At 48.3% G+C, this 18,255-nt stretch overlaps 1 long non-coding RNA gene across 1 annotated transcript; it reads left to right on the top strand.

The window, feature by feature from the left end:
• Positions 1 to 2,476: 2,476 nt before the first annotated feature.
• Positions 2,477 to 10,931, top strand: LOC115289230. Its single transcript, XR_003907490.1, has 2 exons — positions 2,477 to 2,665; positions 10,442 to 10,931. It is a non-coding gene; the product is annotated as an uncharacterized LOC115289230 (long non-coding RNA).
• Positions 10,932 to 18,255: the final 7,324 nt, after the last annotated feature.

An 18,255-nucleotide genomic window follows, 5' to 3' on the forward strand; every position in this document is an offset into this window, starting at 1 on the left:
ATGACAAGGGCGCCTGGGGGTCTCAGTCGATTGTGTCCGACTCTGGCTCAGGTCATGATCTCACAGTTCATGAGTTCTAGCCCCGTCTCGGGCTCTGTGCTGGCAGCTCGGAGCCTGGAGCTGCTTCAGAGTCTGTGTCTCCCTCTCTCTCTGCCCCTCCCCCACTCGCTTGTGCTCTCTCTTTCTCTCTCTCTCTCTCTCTATCTCTCAAAAATAAACATTAAAAATCTTTTTACAGAATTCAAATAACAAAAAGAGACACAGGGACTCAGACCCATATTCTCCACCTGAAGGGACACTTGGGGCACTTGGGAGCAGCGGCCAGCGGCATCCCTTCTGGTCACCAGGCAGTAACCCAGGGCCCTCGTGGGTGGCATGCCTTCCAGTTCTAGCATCTGGGAAATAAACCTCTTTTCTTCCAACAAAACAAAACAAAATTCCTCGATTATCTTGTTGGCACTTAAGTTACCAAAAACAATAGGAAATCAGATGGTAGCCATTCCTCAACATTCGGTGGAGCTCCTATTTTCCCAACATCCCAAAGAAATTGTTGTTGAAAGATTTTGATTGTGAAGATATAAACAATCAGAGTGAAACTTTATTTTCATTTGTGAGGTTTATTTATTTATTTTGAGAGAGAGAGAGAGAGAGCACGTGCGCGCACGTGCACACACACGCACACGAGGGAGGGAGGGGCAGAGAGAGAGGGAAGGAGAGAATCCCAAGCAGGCTCCACGATGTCAGCTCAGAACCCGACATGGTGCTCAAACCCACGAACCATGAGGTCATGATCTGAGCTGAAATCAAGAGTCCGTTGATTAACTGGCTGAGCCCCCCAGGTGCCCCTATAATGAAAATTTTACATTGAACCCACAGACAGAAGACGGCCGGATGGGTCCCAAGTCTGCCTGTGTCTCTCACTGGTTTTCCTCGCAGCCCACAGACGGGAAATGGTATAAAAAGCCAGCAGGCACACAGAACCTCACTACCGTCTTGGAGCCTGAAAACAACCCTCCTACAGCCCCGTCTTGCGGGTCCCCAGATGCCGTCCCCCTCTGTTCTGTGGCGGCTCTGCCGACAAGGACCCAGTGGTCTTCACCTCCAGTAGAACCTCCAAGGCCCTCGTGAGAGCTGGTTCATTTTAAATATGAGTAATGCAAGAGAAGTCAGCCGGTGAGACGTGACGGGGTACAGCCGGCCCCCGCACCAGGGAGTTTGGGCTCACCACTCCCTACACCCGGCGGAGCCCCTCGGCCTCTCCTGCGGTCACACCCCTCTATCTTTCTGCAAGGGGAGCATGCTTGGGGCCTCACGCGTGGGTCCATGGACGGAGGGAGGGGACAAACAGTGCTGGGGAATCCCTGCGGCGAGGGAGTCTCAGAAACCAGTCCTGTCTCACGGAACCAGAATCGCCACACTTTAAAGGAGAACCGGGCTGCAGGCGCTTTGCTTTGGGGACCAAATGACGTCCAGAGAGCACAGCTGTTACTGGTTAAGGTCCGAGGCACACGTCGTGGCTGTGGAATGAGCCGCCCGCAGATACGAGGCCTTCAGGCCCCGGAAGACACGCGGTGGCGTCCTGCTGCGTCACAACCCGGAAACAGGAAATGACGCGTGACCTTGGGGAGGACTCCGACCCGCTCCACGCCTCAGTCTCCTCATCTGGAGAATAACCCACTTTACATAATGAAAAGACAAATGGTTAATACGTCCACAGGATTTTTACACTTTGCCAAGCATTTCCCAAGCGTTGCGTCATTTCATACGGGAACATATCATTTCCCACTTTCTATGGCCAGTGTGCTACACCAGGAAGCCATGTACCTCAAACTACTTTAAAAACTACAAATCTAGGGGGAGAAGGGGTGGCGGTGATGGAGGAGGGCACGTGTGGGGAAGAGCACTGGGTGTTGTATGGAAACCAATTTGACAATAGACTATTTTTAAAAAATAAAATGTTTTAAAAACCTACAAATCTAAAAAATTATGATCATCAGTAAACAGCTATGAAATACTTTAGGAAACAATTTAAAATTTGGTGATGCTACTATTATTAGGTTTGTGGGGGGCAGAAGGGGACGGTGGGCAAGAAGACCTCTACTCCACCAAATATTCTCTGCATATTTTAATTACACTTCAAGAGACAAACGTAACTACTGTTTATAACAGGACCATACATGTGCCCTCACCGCAGCTGAATTATTACAGAACACACACATTTCTTCAACGTCAACATGACATACCTTGTTTCTTTGTGTTGTCTTTTTTTTTTTACTGTTTTTATTTACTTGAGAGAGAGAGAGAGAGAGAGAAAGAGAGAGAGAGAGCACAAACAGGGGAGGGTCAGAGAGAGAGGGAGACACGGAATCCGAAGACAGGCTCCAGGCTCTGAGCTGCCAGCACAGAGCCCGACAACACGGGCTAGAACTCATGAACTGTGAGATCATGACCTGAGCCAAAGTCGGATGCTTAACCGACTGAGCCCCACAGGCGCCTCTCTTTGTGTTGTGCCTTAAGGAAAACCCTTTCTTAAAAAACATTTGTGAATTATCTTCCTGAAATAGAAACCGTCAGTGTTAGCAGCTGAAACTCTTCTCTCTAAACTATAAACAGGGGTCTCCAGGAGCGGAACGCCAAGCCCCAAGGACTGAAGTTTGCAACAAAGGTTAGTCCTCTGGTAATAATAGTGCACTCGACAATGATTTGCCAAAACATGGCAGCCCGTACTGGAAGGCTGCCTACCTTTCCGTGAAATGGCAGGTGCCACCTCCACTCTGGCCTGGCCTGCGAGTCCAGACCAAGATAAATGAAGCCCACGATCACCATGGATGACAAAAATCTCCCCTAGTCTGGCCTCAGGGTCCAGCCCCAGTCTGTTGGATTCTTAAGTCCGGGTGGTTCAGGGACCAAGCTGGAGACCGGGGCCTAGAGACCCAGTTTGCACACCGATTCCCATGGGTCACGCCAAGGCTTTCACCACCATCACGTCCCCCCAACACGTCCCGTACCAAAAACTGAGCCGGCTTCACCGTGGGATGTGAACAACTGGAAAGAGAGCCTCTCCATTCCCAACAAGAAGACAAAGTGAGATAATGTATGAACTTACAATTTCCTTGAAGTCGTCAGAGACTTGGGATCACGGAAACCAACGAGCCCAGAACTGAGGGACAGACAGACTCCGCCAAGGAGAGGCGGGGCCTGAGCGCTGGCCTCCTTGGGGTGGAGTGTGGGAGGAAGACAGGGGTAAAAGGGTTCAGGCTTGGCTCAGAGTGGGTGCAGCAGGCCTGAGGGTCCACAGCCGGGCGCCCTGGATAAATGGCTGATTCCGTAGCAAAGGCAGCGAAAACAAGAGGGGCCTGGAGGCACTTGCAGTAACAGAAGAACAGGAAGTTCTTAAACAAAACATCTCAAAGCAACATGTCAGAGGGACCCTGGCACTGGGCAGAAAGAATTACAAACAATGTCCAAAACAGGAACAATAATAGTGATGGGAACAACACGTAATGCCACCCTGGATGACAGCCCGAAGCAGGAAATAAGTAGATAGGAATCCATAACGATATGAATAAATGGTTGAATAAATTACTAAGTGGGAGATAAGAAACAAATATTCCTTGTGGGAGAATTCCAAAGAACAGATACAGAGACTGAGCTTTGCCTCCTGGAGGTGGTGGTGAAGTCACACTTCACTTTCCCTGGAGGTGAGACTTAGAGATTCACTTCCAACCCCCCAGAGCAGCAGAGGGATGAACGGGAAGTTTACAGAGGAGAATCCGATACACGCCACGTCATCGAGGAATGAAGGCTGCTGTTGCTGGGGACGTCACATGGATGTCCCCGATATGAAGGGCACGGCACCTCTATGGCATCTTCCTAAAACCCCAGCTGATCATGAGGAGGCACCACTGGGGACACGTTATGGGCTGCCTTAGCCTGACGTCAAACCCAAGAAAAGCTTCTCAAGAAAACTGCAGACTAACAACCTTCTTGAAGACAGACACGAGGGTGCTTCACAGGTGATAACGCATCGACTCTAACTCACATAAAGAAAGGGGACACGTCACTAACAAGCGGCAGGGCAAAGCGTCACAGTTGCTGTGGGGAACGTTGGCCGGTTCTTTATGGAGCAAAGTTAACCGTGCGTTTACCACGGGACCCGGCGATCTTACCCCTGGGCGTTCACCCAATCTGTGTGTCGCCGTCCAGAGCATTTTCAAATTTTTAAAATCGCAAAAACCTGGGACCAACCCAATGTCCTTCCTGGTGAATAGACAGACACTCAACAGTGCTTCTGTCGAATGGAATATGACCACTGGTTGCCACCTGCAAGCCAGACGACCCGTAGCGGCCACCTGCCGGCAGCAGACTCCAGCGGTGGAAACCCGAGTGAGGCCATCAGCCCACGTGACAGCCGGGCTGACCGCCAACAGGCTCAGTGGGGGACCCAGCTCGAAACACCCATTGGCGCCAGCTGAGTAATGAATGGGCTACTTACATGCAGGCTGGGCATCAAAACAGGAGGATTCCGTACGTCCCCCTACCCCTCACCGTCCCCCCATCAGCCAGAGCCTGGCCCGCTGACCATTGCCCCCAGCAGACAGTCCCCTCTTTGCGGCCCTGCCCGCAGCCCCCTTGGTGCCTTCAGCAAACCTCTAGCTCCCTCGTTCCGGCTCAGGTGAGTTCTTTCACAGCCGCACTGCCGGCCACCGCCCCATCAGGTAACCCCACAAATCCCACATGCGTCATCATAAGTGAAAGACACACTCCCAAGAGGACAGACTGCACACTTCTGTGACACTGTCCAAAGGCAGGACTTCGGGACAGAAAAGCCACGGGTGGTGGCCAGGTTAGGGGGAGAGGAGGAAGGACAGGTGGACTATGAGGGACCAAGGGACAAAAGGAACCTGGGGGCACTGATGTCCCATATTGGACTATGTTGCCAGTTACATGACTGTGTGTGTCGCCAACTCCTGGAACACCCCTTGGAAAGGGCGGGCCTCACTGGACCTAAGTGACACCTCAGTCTTCACAAAGGAGATAAGGCGGCCTGAGAAAGGAAGAATGGTGGATTCTTCCCGCCGATTCGAACCGTGAGACGAGACCACCACAGTCAGTAAAAGCAGCTCTGAGTCCTCAGAAGCACCACAGCAGGACAGACAGAAGGGGACTCTCTGCCCGTGGTTGAGGGGGGAGAACCTCTGAGTCCATAGCCTCGCGGGAAATCACAGCCTTTCTGCCCAGGTTGGCAGAAATCGGCCACTCTGAGTAGCCGAGCACGTGGAAGTTTGAGGGCGCAATTCTGGAAGTGGGGTAGTTGAGGAAGGACCGAGACCCGTCATCTGACTGGAAAGCCGGCTGCACTCTCCTGCTCACTGCTGACTGCGCTTGTGTCCATTGGCCAAACCCCCGATCCCTGTGGGTGTAGACGGAACCTCGATTAATGCTGCTGAAAACGAATTTACTTTCAAAGGAAGCAGGTCCTACGACAGTACTGTGGTGCTGGTGAGCAGAGCCTGCGAGAGGGGTCGGGACAGCGCCTTCACAGCACTGAAGGAGCAGAGGACACAGGGTCCAGGGGCTCAGAGCCCGCCCGCCGTGACCTGAGCTCTAGAATGCCCAGAACAGCACCTGACCTCACACGTCGTCACAAGGCCACATGTGCAAGTTCACATGCTCGGCCCGTGGGAAAGTCCACTCGGGCAATTCCAGCAAGTTCCCCTCTGCCTCCTGCCCACGAGGTGGTCGGCAGAGAGCGCACGGACAGCAGCAAGATGCACCTCTGATCCCACAGCGAGAGGAGGCAGGGAAGACCGTACAGAGTTCACGGGGCCCGGAAATCTCAGCATGTGGAGCACTTTGTGCAGGGACAGAAGCCTGGGAGCTCGGTGCTCCCTGAAAATACCAAACGACACGGCAAAGGGATTTGCTGTGTGCAAAATGATGGCTGCTTCATCGGGAGACAGGCTTTCCAAAATGAAGAAATTGTGGCTTAACTACAGAGACATCACATAGATGGAAAATCGCTTTTGCAAAACTCAGCATTGCTTAAAAATGAGAGATAAATGAGATATTTCCAGATTTGCATTTTATCACTGTTCTCACTAAAACCGTTCCATGCGGCCTATGGCATCGCTGAAAGCAGGTGTAAACAACTCATAAGTCCTTATGCCATCTCTAAGATTAAATGCAAAACCTTATTTGCAAACACTTAGTCACCTCCTTTAAAATATCATAAATACATAACATACATAAACACGTAAAACATTTCACAGAAGCACGGGACTGGAAACACAAACCCAAGAAGACACGTTCACTCTGTGGTTCTTCAGGGTCACTAGGTCCCACCGCTCCAAGGCCCCTGGGTTACTCGGATCCTATGTGTGCTTTTCCTGGCTTAACCCGCCTATAACTTCCACTCTCTCCTGCCCCAAATGCCTTCTAGAGAGTAAGCAGAGAGAATAAAAGATGCATCGTTTGTTATCAGCTCTGCCTGTGACTTGGGGGACTAGAGTAGGGACATTTCATGTAGGCGAGGTTATTTGCGAATTTCCTTGATTTTCATCCATATTATTGATAAGGAAAACAAATGTTAACTCGACACATGTCAATGATTGCTTTCATTCCCATTTCAGTTCCTGTTTCCAAGTTTTGAATAACAATCCAGTCTTCTTCAAATAGACCCTTAAAGAAAATGGCACGAATAATTCAATAGAATTCCCTAAAAAATCAGAATGGAGGGTAAAAGGTAACACCATGAAATCTCAGTGGAAAGCTGGGGCACCTGGGGGGCTCAGTCGGTTGAGCGGGCAGCTTCCTCTCAAGTCATGATCTCACGGTTTGTGGGTTCAAGCCCCACGTTGGGCTCTGTGCTGACAGCTAGCTCAGAGCCTGGAGCCTGCTTCAGATTCTGTGTCTCCCTTTCTCTCTGACCATCCCCTGGTCATGCTCTGTGTGTATGTGTCTCTCTCAAAAATAAAATAAAACGTTAAAAAAAAAAAAGAAATCTCACTGGAAAGTGCTCTTCAGTTGTAAGTTCGGCCCAGGTAGAAGTAATCTGAAATTAGGTGAAGACCGTTTTTTAAATGTCCATTATCACAATAAATCACCCTTATGCATTGTGTGTGTTTCTCCTCTTCTATGGGATGAAGGAAATGAGATCTTTTAAACAAAATACTTAAATTTGATATCAAAACTATTTACTGGGAACATGGCAGGATTTTGGTAAATATTGATGATAAAGTATTAACGATGGCCTGTTGGAAAAATCAAGTACAAGCAAGATATGATAATGTTTCTAAGCAAAGTAAGGCTACGGGATACACAAATCAATGTACGGAAGTCCACTGCATTTCTGTACACTAACAACGAAACAGCAAAGTGAGAAATTAGGAAAACAATCCCATTCACAACTGCACCAAAAAATAATAAAATATCTAAGAGTAAGCCTAACTAAAGAGGTGAAAAGCCTGTACTCTGAGAACTATAAACACTAATGAGAGGTGCCGGAGGTGCCACAGAAGGAAAGATAGTCCACGCCCATGAGTTAGAAGAACAAATACTGGAGGGAGGGGAGAAAAAATAAAGAACAAATACTATAAGAATGTCCATACCACCCAAAGCAATCTATAGATTTAATGTAGAGCACTGAAACAAAAGTAGACACACAGGTCAGCAGAATAAGACTGAAAACCCAGAAATAACCCCACAACTATATGGTTAATTAACCTTCAAAACAAGACCAAGACTATACAATGGGGAAAAGACAATCTCTTCAACAAATGGTGCTGGGAAAACTAAATGGCAATATGCAAAAGAATGAAACTGGACCACATTCTTTCACCATATGCAGAAATACACTCAAAACGGGTTAAAGACCTAAACATGAGACCTGGAACTATAAAAGTCCTAGAAGAGAACACAGATAGTAGCCTCTTTGACACTGGCCACAGCAGCTTTTTTTTAGGTACGTCTCCTGAGGCAAGGGAATCAAAAGCAAAAATAAACTATAGGGAATACATCAAAATAAAACGCTCCTGCACCGCAAAGGAAACAATCAACAAAACTCAATGACAACCTACTGAATGGGGGAAGATATTTGCAAATGGCATATGTGATAAAGGGTTAATATACAAAATATATAAAGAACCGATACAATTCAACACTCAAAAAACAAATAATCCAATTAAAAATGGACAGAAGACATGAATAAACATTCCTCCAAGGAAGACATATAAATGGCCAACAGATACATGAAAAGATGCTAACATCACTCATCATCAAGGAAATACAAATGGAAACCACATTAAGATACCACCTCACATCTATCAGAATGGGTAAAATCAACTATACAAGAAGCAATTAGTATTGTGTGAGTGTGTGACCCTTGTGCAAGCTGGTAAAGTCACTGTGGAGAACAGTATGGACTCTCCTCAAAAACTTAAACATAAAACTACCCTGTGGTCCAGTCATCGCACTACTAGGCATTTATTCCCAAAATACAAAAACCCTCTCTCAAAGGCATACATGCATCTCTGTGCTGACTGAAGCATTATCCACAATAGCCGAATTATGAAAACAGCCCAAGTGGCCATTGCTCGATGAATAGATAAAGAAGTGGCATAATACATACAATGAAATATTATTCAACCACAAAAAGGAATGGAATCTTGCCATTCGAAACGACATCAATGGAGTTAGAGAATATATTGCCAAGTGAAATAAAGCAATCAGAGGAAGACAAATACCATATGATTTCACTCACATGTGGAAGTTAAGAAGCAAAAACATGAACAAAGGGGAAAAAAGAGACAGACTCTTAACTATAGAGAAAAACAGATGCTTCCCAGAGGAGAGGGATGGGGGAAGGGGTGAAATTTTTTTAAAAACTATTTACTGGGAAAATGGCAGGATTTCAGTAAATATTAATGATAATGAAATAATTACAACCTCTCAGAAAAATCAACAACAGGCAAGATAAGAAAATGTTTCTACAAACCGTGTCTGCCCTGCTGAGCCCTTCCCTCGCAGATTCGCTGTCATCTTAAGGTGGAGTTTTTAAAAAGCAGAAGCCAGGAAACAAAATAAGGGGCAGCACACTCAAGTGACTAGATCGTAGCCCTTCCATAAATTAGGCGTAATGGAGAAAGAGGGGGCAGACAGCTCCTCTGGAAAAACGAACAGAGATGTCACCTGCAGAGACAGAAAATAAATGTTGGTCCTCATTTTAAATGTCCATTTCCCAAAAATGTCCAATGTTAGCCAATCACCACGTGCCTTTGGAGCACCGACCACATCCCCTGGGCTCTGCCAGGCCAGGCTGAGGACTACGGGAAAGCAGGCCTGCTGGTCACCATGCAGAAATGCACGGTTCTCCTGAGGGACTAATGACCGAAGGAGATGCATGCCTGTAAGGATGCAGGTCGGATCCAGCCCTCCCCACCGGGCCGTCCCAGCCCTCCTGGAGCCGGTCGCAGTGCACCTCCAGGTGGATGCGCCAGGCGGCTGTCGGGGGGGGCGTTCCCCGCCGGCCGCAGGTCCGATCCAGCCTTCCCCTAAGGGGAAGGCGCCAGCTTCTCTTGAAAGGGCGCACATTAAGGAGGAACAACTCCTGCTGCGCCCAATCGGGGAGGCCGGCCAATACCTTTGACCTTTCTAGAGGCGGGCCTAGTCACGCCCCACTGGGGCGTCCTGGTCCCACTCTGATTGGTCAGTGCTCCGGATGGTGTGACTGGCTCCCACAACTGCCAGTGTTGATGCGGGGGGCAGGGATTGGATCACTGTACACCGTCATCATTTCCTGTAACTCCCCCTCCCAAAGGCATAAAAGGCCCTGCCCGGCCTTTGTTCAGGGCTCTCTCCACGTGGCCGTTGGGTGGGCTGGAGACTGTGAGCCCAAGCTTAAGCTTATAATAAAGGCCCTTTGCTTTTGCAGGCGTGACTCGGTCTCCCTGGCAGTCTCTGGTGTTTGTTTTGGGGTGATTTGGGGCGATTTTAAAAACTTGGGCACAACATGCCCAGCAGGACAGCAAATAACGAAGGTGTAAGGTTAACAGCCACATATAATGACCTTGTCCACACAGGCCTGACGCAGGCCTGCCAGTCAGGTGCAGGTGCATGGGCTTCTGACACACGTTTGGACAGTGGTGACACAGAAGTTTGAGGGAATGTCACACAGATTCAGAGGGTGGGACCAAAGGACCTTGAGGAGTGCTTCACTCCGCCCCAAATGGATGTATGGTTTGCTCAAACCCACTTGCATTCTGGGCCCACGCTATTGGTTAGTCTGTGAAATGCGTTATTTTAAGGCATTTCAAAGTGAGGTACAACTTTACTTTTTTGATTTATCGTAAGTTCCCATCAGAGGTCCGCCTTTCCCCCACTTATTCTGTTTACAAGCAGAAAATGCGAGTTTTATTTATAGACTTTCTTTGCCCTGTCACAGGTCCTCCTCACTCGGTAGCAATGCAGACAAGCCACGAGGATGAAAAGATCCAGAACACGCCTTGACCTGGCCTCGCGGCATCACACCGGCTCGGGGACGGCATCTTGCGTGAGGTCCAGAGCAGGCCTCGGCTCCGAGTCACAGGCCCCCTGCCGTTTCTCACCCCTGCCCTCTCTTGGGGAAAAGCGGCCAGCTGTGGAAGACACGTGGATACAAGGAAAAAGGCCCCTGAACACGGTCACTGTCAAGTCAAAGTGCCCGTGGGCTTTCCGGCTTCCTTCGTCTTCCAGCTTTGGATTTTCTTTCCTCTAACGTACTCATGGAAGGAGATATTTTTCCCTCCGGAAGATGCTGTCCATTTTGGGTAACTAAGTAACAAATTCACCTGCAAGTTCCTTCCCAGGGTGTGGTAGAGGCAGTCAATTAGGTTTCTTGTTAAGCTTTTCCAGAAATGAGAATTTTAAAGGCTACTTCCTGTGTCTGAAAATTATGTCTATGGTCCTTGTCTGTTTCACAGCCTAACCTTCCGTCCAAACACTGGGAGTTGAGCACCTAAATTCTCACCATTAAACATAATTTATGCACATTGCACATTAGAGACAACATCTCTACAACTCATGTGGGGAAAACGAAGTAAATATGAATAAAAAGCTTTCCTTTTGCGACGGTGGTGGGTTGTGCACAAGCTGATAAAAAGCCGTCCTCCGAGGCAGCAGGACGGAGAAGAGAAGCATCGGTGGAGAAGAGAGGGGCCCGACGGCCTCGCCCCAGGGCTGGGCTCACAGCCGAGGGGACCTTGCAGAACGCAGAAGCCCCTCCCCCCAGGCCCGGTCCTGCTACAGAAGCGTTTCAAGTTGCGCATAAAGTTCTGTTGAATTCCTCACTCTCACCCCACAGGAGGTACCTCTGCTGATTCAGAATTTGTCACAAGCAAAATCCCGGTGCTGTTCTCGTCGATGGCCCCGCAGGTGGCTCCAAGGAGGATGTTTGTCCGTCTACCAAATATCAATTATCTGTAATAGATCGTATTGCAGACAACTGGCCAATGAGAAAACACGCTAGTAAGTGAACAGCCGAGAACCAGCCACCAGGAGCAGGGCACCCACCTGAGCATCTCCTTGAACTTGACCTCCCTTCCCTGCCCGGTGTCAAGGATGACAGACACATCGGAGATACACCGCAGCCACCGGGGCCCACCGGGAGCCAGACGGAGCTGCGGACACAGTCAGCCTGGGATGGTCCTGCCGGAGACAGCAGCTGGGGGAGGTCTCCCTGTCCCTGCCTTCCTAGGCCAGGGGCCCCACCGCTCAAAAGGGGCTGGGAGAGGGTGGAGGACAGGCAGGCCCCGCAGGGAGGGGGAGGGTCCTCCGCCCAGAAACCAGAAGCCACGCAGGGAGGTTTCCGAGATGAAAGGCATGAAGGAAGAAACAGGCCCGCACCTGCCGGTGTCTCTCCTAGCCTCCCTGAGGTAGGACGGGCAAGTAACCGCATAGATATTTAGTCAGGATGGTGTCCTGGTTGTTCAGGAAGAGCCACCGTGCACCGGGGACCACGGTCACGTTACTGAGCACATCACCTCGCAGAGACACCTGCTTCACGTGCGTGGTGAGAACACGTAAGATCTGCTCTCAAGTAAACAACACGGCGCTGTTAGCCACGGCCCCGTGCCATGCACCAGGTCCCCAGGGCCTGTTTCTCTCATAACCCGCCCATCCTCTTGGACTTGCTGCTTCTCCAGACGGGAATGAAGCCATTTCATCTCCTCCTCCAGATCCCTAACCGTGATTTCTGATGTTGTCATGAATTCAACAAAGGCATTTCACCGTGTGAAAAAATAGATTGGTTCATCCTATTAGGAAACGTGTATTCCATACCTTCTGTTTTATTAATGAAGAGCATTGTGTGTGTGTGTGTGTGTGTGTGTGTGTGTATGGTTGAAGATAAAGCATCTCTTCTATTTTAAACTAAAAATGTCCCTTTTTGTTTGCATCCAGATGATTCTTCTATGTATAGAGGAACCCAAGCCTTATTTTTGTAGAACCATGTAATTCTCTGAAAATGTCCTTACTTAATATTTAATTTGCCACATCCTACTTAGCGTTATTGATGACTTCCACTTAGCTTCCGAGTCTCTAGTGCTGATCAATGTGAACCTTGTCTCTCAGAGAAGCAATAAAATACTTAGCTGTAGTGACAAAATGGTATCAGGATAATAAAGAGAAAAAATGGTAAAGACACTGGGCAGGCAATGAATTTCAAAATCAATTAAAGAATCAATGCCATTTTCATTTTGTCACAAAAACCCTGAGTCAGAGACAATGCTAGATCAAAAACTCCCCAGTTTTATTGGCATTCCTGGCAACGTTAATTAAATGAAAACCCTCTACCGACCGGCTGATCAGGCGGACAACAAGACCAGATCCCTGTCTCGGGCTTGCGAGCCCGTTTACTGCAGCAAGATGCTGACTCGGTGTTACCAGCAGGCGCTGAAGCGACGGAAAAGGCCTCACGCCCTGAGCCTGGCCTCATTTAAGTTTGTTAAGTCATTTGAATATGATCGGTGTCTGTGACATAAACCATCCCTCTGATTCGTTTTTTTAACGGTCTCACTGCTCGCCATTCATTTTATAGCCAGAAACATACCAACTCCTCGCTGGTCTTATCTGACTTGGCTGGCATGGAGGCCACTCTTTCCCAGCCTCGGGGACCACTTAGGGCAGCGGCGAGGGGAAGGGGACATGGTCAGGTTTCCCTGAGGCTTGACCCTCCTCCCGTGAGACTTGATCCCTGATGAACACTCTAAGCCCGACATGAGATGGGAGGAGTCGTAACAACAAGAAAACCAGAAAACCAGACAGAACACGTCCTTTTTTTCTTTTTAAAGAAAATAATCATACATTTATCCATGATACGTGACTCTTATTCTACGGCTGTGGGGCCAAAATCACCCACTCTTTTATTTTGCTTTTTCCATTTTTTTGTGATTCCACCCGAATTCATATTGTGTTTTGACATTTCCAATTTTTCAACAACGTGAACACGGAAGTCTGGAAGCTGGGAGGGGGCCAAGTCCTAGGCCTACAAGGCCCCGGCTTGTTGAGTGAAGAATCTTCGGAACTCACCGTGCTCCCTGACATGGCAGGAAGGGGGGGTTCTGGGCAGAAGTGCCACCCCCACCCAAGAGACTGACCATCCAGTAGGAACAGGGAGTTGGAAAACCTGAGAGCACGACAAAATAACTGGGGTAACTGGGGAGGGTGACACTAAAGGAGCCAGTGTGTGGTGCGCCCGAGGGGCTCTGTTGGATGAGTGTCGAATCAGCTCAGCTCAGGTCACGATCTCACGGTTCGTGAGCTCAAGCCCCACACTGGGCTGGACACCGACAGCGGAGAGCCTGCTTGGGATTCTCTCTCTCTCTTCCTCTCTCTGTGTCCCTTCTCCTCCCTCTCTCTCACAAAATAAATAAACAAATAACAAATACACAAAATAGGCAGCATAGTTGCTAAAAGCAGAGAACATGAAGAAATGACCGGACTGGGTGACTCATACGCGTCTTGGAAGTGGTGACTGAGAACCAACTGAAGACGCGGTATTGGAAAAAGAGTGACAACAGGCCAGCAGCGTAAGCTCAGAGTTCAAGGGTGCGAAGCGGCACCACGGGATGGAGTTCCTCCAGGAAGAGCAGGGGCCAGCCCCCCGGGGGGCGTGGGTGGGGCTCAGGCTGGAAAAGGCGCCAGCACCCCCCAAGTTGCTCACACCTGCACAGCCAGGCGTCACCGGACGGCCCACGGCTCTCCCTCACCGGTGCCCTGCTTCTTCCACCGCCAGACCATCTGCACGTGAACTTGCCCAGACGTGTCAGCACACCTCGCTGGGCGGGGACACAGCCTTGCGCCTTCGAGCGGTACTTTAATCCCAGCCGAGGGCAAATTCCCTGCAGGCTATGTGTCTCCAGACAAGATGATTCTGGACACTTCATCTCCGATGGGAGCCGAGAGAGCAGGTTCTAAGTGTACACTTATCTTCTAAGCATTCCCGTTTATAGACGTGAACATTTTATCAGAACATGTGACACTCCAATATACATATGTATATTTAATGTACAATTTAACATGCAATCATATATATTAAAGGTTACACATATCTCAAGGAATAAATTGAGTAACTAACAGACACAAGTTCTATGCAGATGTCGTTTGATCTCATTTTTTTCTTGTTTTTCCAAAGGGCTACGATATAAATGCTCCATAGGCAGATGGAGTCTGCTGTTCTCCGTCACATTTAACACAGAATGTTTGACAGTGTTGCAGTGTGGCCCGCCAGTGCCGTCACCACGCATTCGAAAGGACTCTGCCTTGACCTCATCATACAGAACGTGTCATAAAACACACGCAGTGGGGGCGCCTGGGTGGCCTGGTCAGCTAAGCGCCTGACTCTTGGTCTCTGCTCAGGTCATGATCTCACAGTCATGAGTTCAAGCCCCACATGAGCCTCTGTGCTGACAGCGTGGAGCCTGTCTCCCTCTCTCTCTGCCCCTCCCCCACTTGTGCTCTCTCTCTCTCTCTCTCTTTCTCAAAATAAATAAACTTTAAGACACACACACACACACACACACACACACACAGACTATAGACCATTTTATAAATTGATGAGTACATATGCCAAAAAGTAGCAAATTTAAGGTACTTTTTTTTTTTTACTGATAGCAAAGCACACCTATTATTCATCACTTTATGCTTGATATTCGAAGCCTTTGAGGAAGAAAGTGTCTCGATTGCCGTCTCATCCCATCCACACTCTGCACCTGGAACTTGTCGCCATGGCAACCCGTCTGGATGCCTCTAAATCCGAAGCGATGTGTGTGTTCGTGTTATATCCTAAAATGCAAAACCGAAACAAAACCGCCAAATGCACAGCCAGAGCTTTCCAAATGTTCTTTGGTACCTTTCAGAGAGCTATTATCTGTCTAACATAGGATGGAATAATTCAGCATCTGGATGCATGACTTAAATTTTATTTTGCATTTTTAAATGTATCACTGGTTAAATTATTCCTTGTTTTCTTAAGCCTCCCAAGTTTTCACCACCATAACAAAATATACCAAATGAGAAATCAAATGGAATATTTATTCCAGTAAACGAAAAATACTTTTTTTTTTTTTATCCTGGCATGAGATCAAAGGGTCAAAACAGATGCTACCCGAGGCAAAACCTGTGCCGTCGCTCTGGAGGGGCCTCACTTACGCACGACTCACATGTTGTTGGTTCTTTGGGGTTTTCTTAATGTGAATGGAATCTCTAATCAAAAGTGTTAAAATCCAGGGGCTCCCGGGTAGCTCAGTTGGTTAAGTGTCTAGCTCTCGATTTTAGCTTGGGTCATGATCTCATGATTCATGAGCTAGAACCCTGAGTCGGGCTCTGTGCTGTCAGCAAGGAGCCTGCTTGGGAGTCTCTCTCTCTCTCTCTCTCTCTCTCTCTCTCTCTCTCTCTCTCAAAATAAACAAGCTTTTTAAAAAAAAACGTTTAAATCGATTTCTAAGAAATAAAATCAACATTCTCAAGTATATGGAGAAAAAAACTTTAAAATACTGAAAGTATCCTAAATAGTGATTCATAGTATTAATTAAAAGATTTTTATTGTCAGCAAAATCATGGTCACTTTAATACACTATGTAAAAAAGTTAATGGAAAATTGCCCATAAGAGTAAACACAAAAGTGAAAACAGTTTCTAAACAGAGGAATTCAATGCTTTCTTCTAGTTTTTATCTGTGTTTGTTAATAACCCTGAATAAATATGAATGTTTTATAATTTGATATTCTTAATTTTAAAACATGGGATCCTCCTAGGAGAAAATTCAGGTTCAAAATATAATGACTGCCAACCGTAACGAGGCACTGAGTGTGCCTGGTGCGGAGAAAAACGAAAATGTAAGTGAAACGGAACTCCTGCTTCTGAGGACTTGAGGCTCCGGTAGGAATCGTGGGGGGAGGGGAGGGAACAGAAGCTGTGATTGGCTCGGTCCCCGCTGCAGCCGGCCCTTGGGCGGGGCGGGGGGGGCTCCGACCTTCACACGGGCTGCACAGCTCGGATCAGAGGAATCCGAGGCTCAGGGACAGAGGCTGTGTGCGCCCCACACACAGCTTCTGCGTGTCCAGGGTGCACCCTTGCAGCCCGTCCTGGGCGCTGAAACATTCACGCTGAAAAGCCAGGAACCCAGATGCCAAACAAACGATCTATTTTCTAAGAACCGCCCGACACACAGCCTGGAGGACGTTATCTGAGCTCACGGGATGTCACCATGGACCCCCCGCCTTACCGTTTTCCCAGCAAAGCGTGGACAGGCTGGTTGCGGAGCCTTCCAGAGGACAGAATTCTAGATAACAAAATTGATTCCACTGATTTTAACAACAGAGTTGCAAGCAGGAGCAGCCAAGTGTCCAATTTCCAACGGAAAAGCACTTTCTCTTGTTATGCCCCAGATGGCAACATCCCCAAAATCCAGAGACCACCAGGGAGACTGAGTCACGTATGCAAAAGCAAAGGGCGTTTATTCAGGCTGAAGCTCGGACTCTCAGACTTCACCAACGCAGTGGATCCGTGCTGAGAGCCCCGAACAATAGCTGAGCAGGGTTTTTATGGGGTTAGGGAAGAGGGAGTTACAAGAATGTGACACAGGCACAGTGACCCAATCACAATCACACAGCAGCCCTAGCAACAATCTTAACCACTCAGAATTTTTAGGACATCCGTTACAATTGACAGGACCCAATTAGAACATTTGGGGGTATCTGTAAAACAACCAATTAAGAGGTGGGCTGAGAGCCCCTATGGGGGGCTTGGGCAAGCATCGAGTGATTGGCCAGCTAACATTAAATCACCATCTATGACCCCACCCCGGGGCCCCCAACCTCAGGAATGTCACATGTGTCTTTGGCTCTCCCTGACTGGGTATTGTGGAGGTAGTTTCCCTTTTTTTTTTTTTTGGTGAAAGTTTGATTCCTCTGGGGAAGCCGAAACTCAGACCGACTGGTTCTGGGGAAACTTAAATCCTATCATGGAGTCAGTTTGGTTCAGACCTGTGTCCTTTCACTTTAAACCAATACAAACAGTGGGGGTGTCTGGGTGGCTCAGTTCCTTAGGTGTCCAACTCTTGATCTCTGCTCAAGTGGTGACCTCCCAGTTCATGAGTTCGAGCCCAACATCGGGCCCTGTGCTGACAGCATGGAGCCTGCTTGGGATTCTCTCTGTCTCCGTCTCTGCTCCTCCCCCCATTCGCTGTCTATTAATTAATTAATTAATTAATACAAACACCGTTTTAAACATAGATATGTTATACTTTTCAAGAATTTTCAAATACATGGTTTCAATGGATTCTTTCGAGGTGACTAAATCTATAAATATGTAAAATGGTTGTTGATTGAATTAATGAAGTGCGGAGAGGTAAACTTCCTGAACAAGGGGCTCCTCACCAGTTTACGGAAGAGTGGGACAGACAGGAACACGGCACTTTCCCCCGGCTGCGTGTACATCTGCACACTAGGGATGCGTTCGCGGACGGGACGGCAGCTCGTGTGCCCCCCCAATGTGCTGTCAGGATTCTCTTCCAGTTCTTCATCTCTGAGAACAGAAAACTCGTAACATCGAGCGTATTTCATATATACTGTCTCTAACCCTGGAGGTGGATTTCGCTATAAATAAACCAGCAAGCAAACTTCCAAGGAGGAAACCGAGGCTCTGAGATTCTACAGGGTTTTCCGAGGCTCACGTACGGGTGAGTGATGGACAGAGTCTTCAACTGTCGGTGGACCCGATG

This window comes from Suricata suricatta, chromosome 4 (assembly GCF_006229205.1).
Source record: "Suricata suricatta isolate VVHF042 chromosome 4, meerkat_22Aug2017_6uvM2_HiC, whole genome shotgun sequence".
NCBI classification, from domain to species: Eukaryota; Metazoa; Chordata; class Mammalia; order Carnivora; family Herpestidae; genus Suricata; species Suricata suricatta.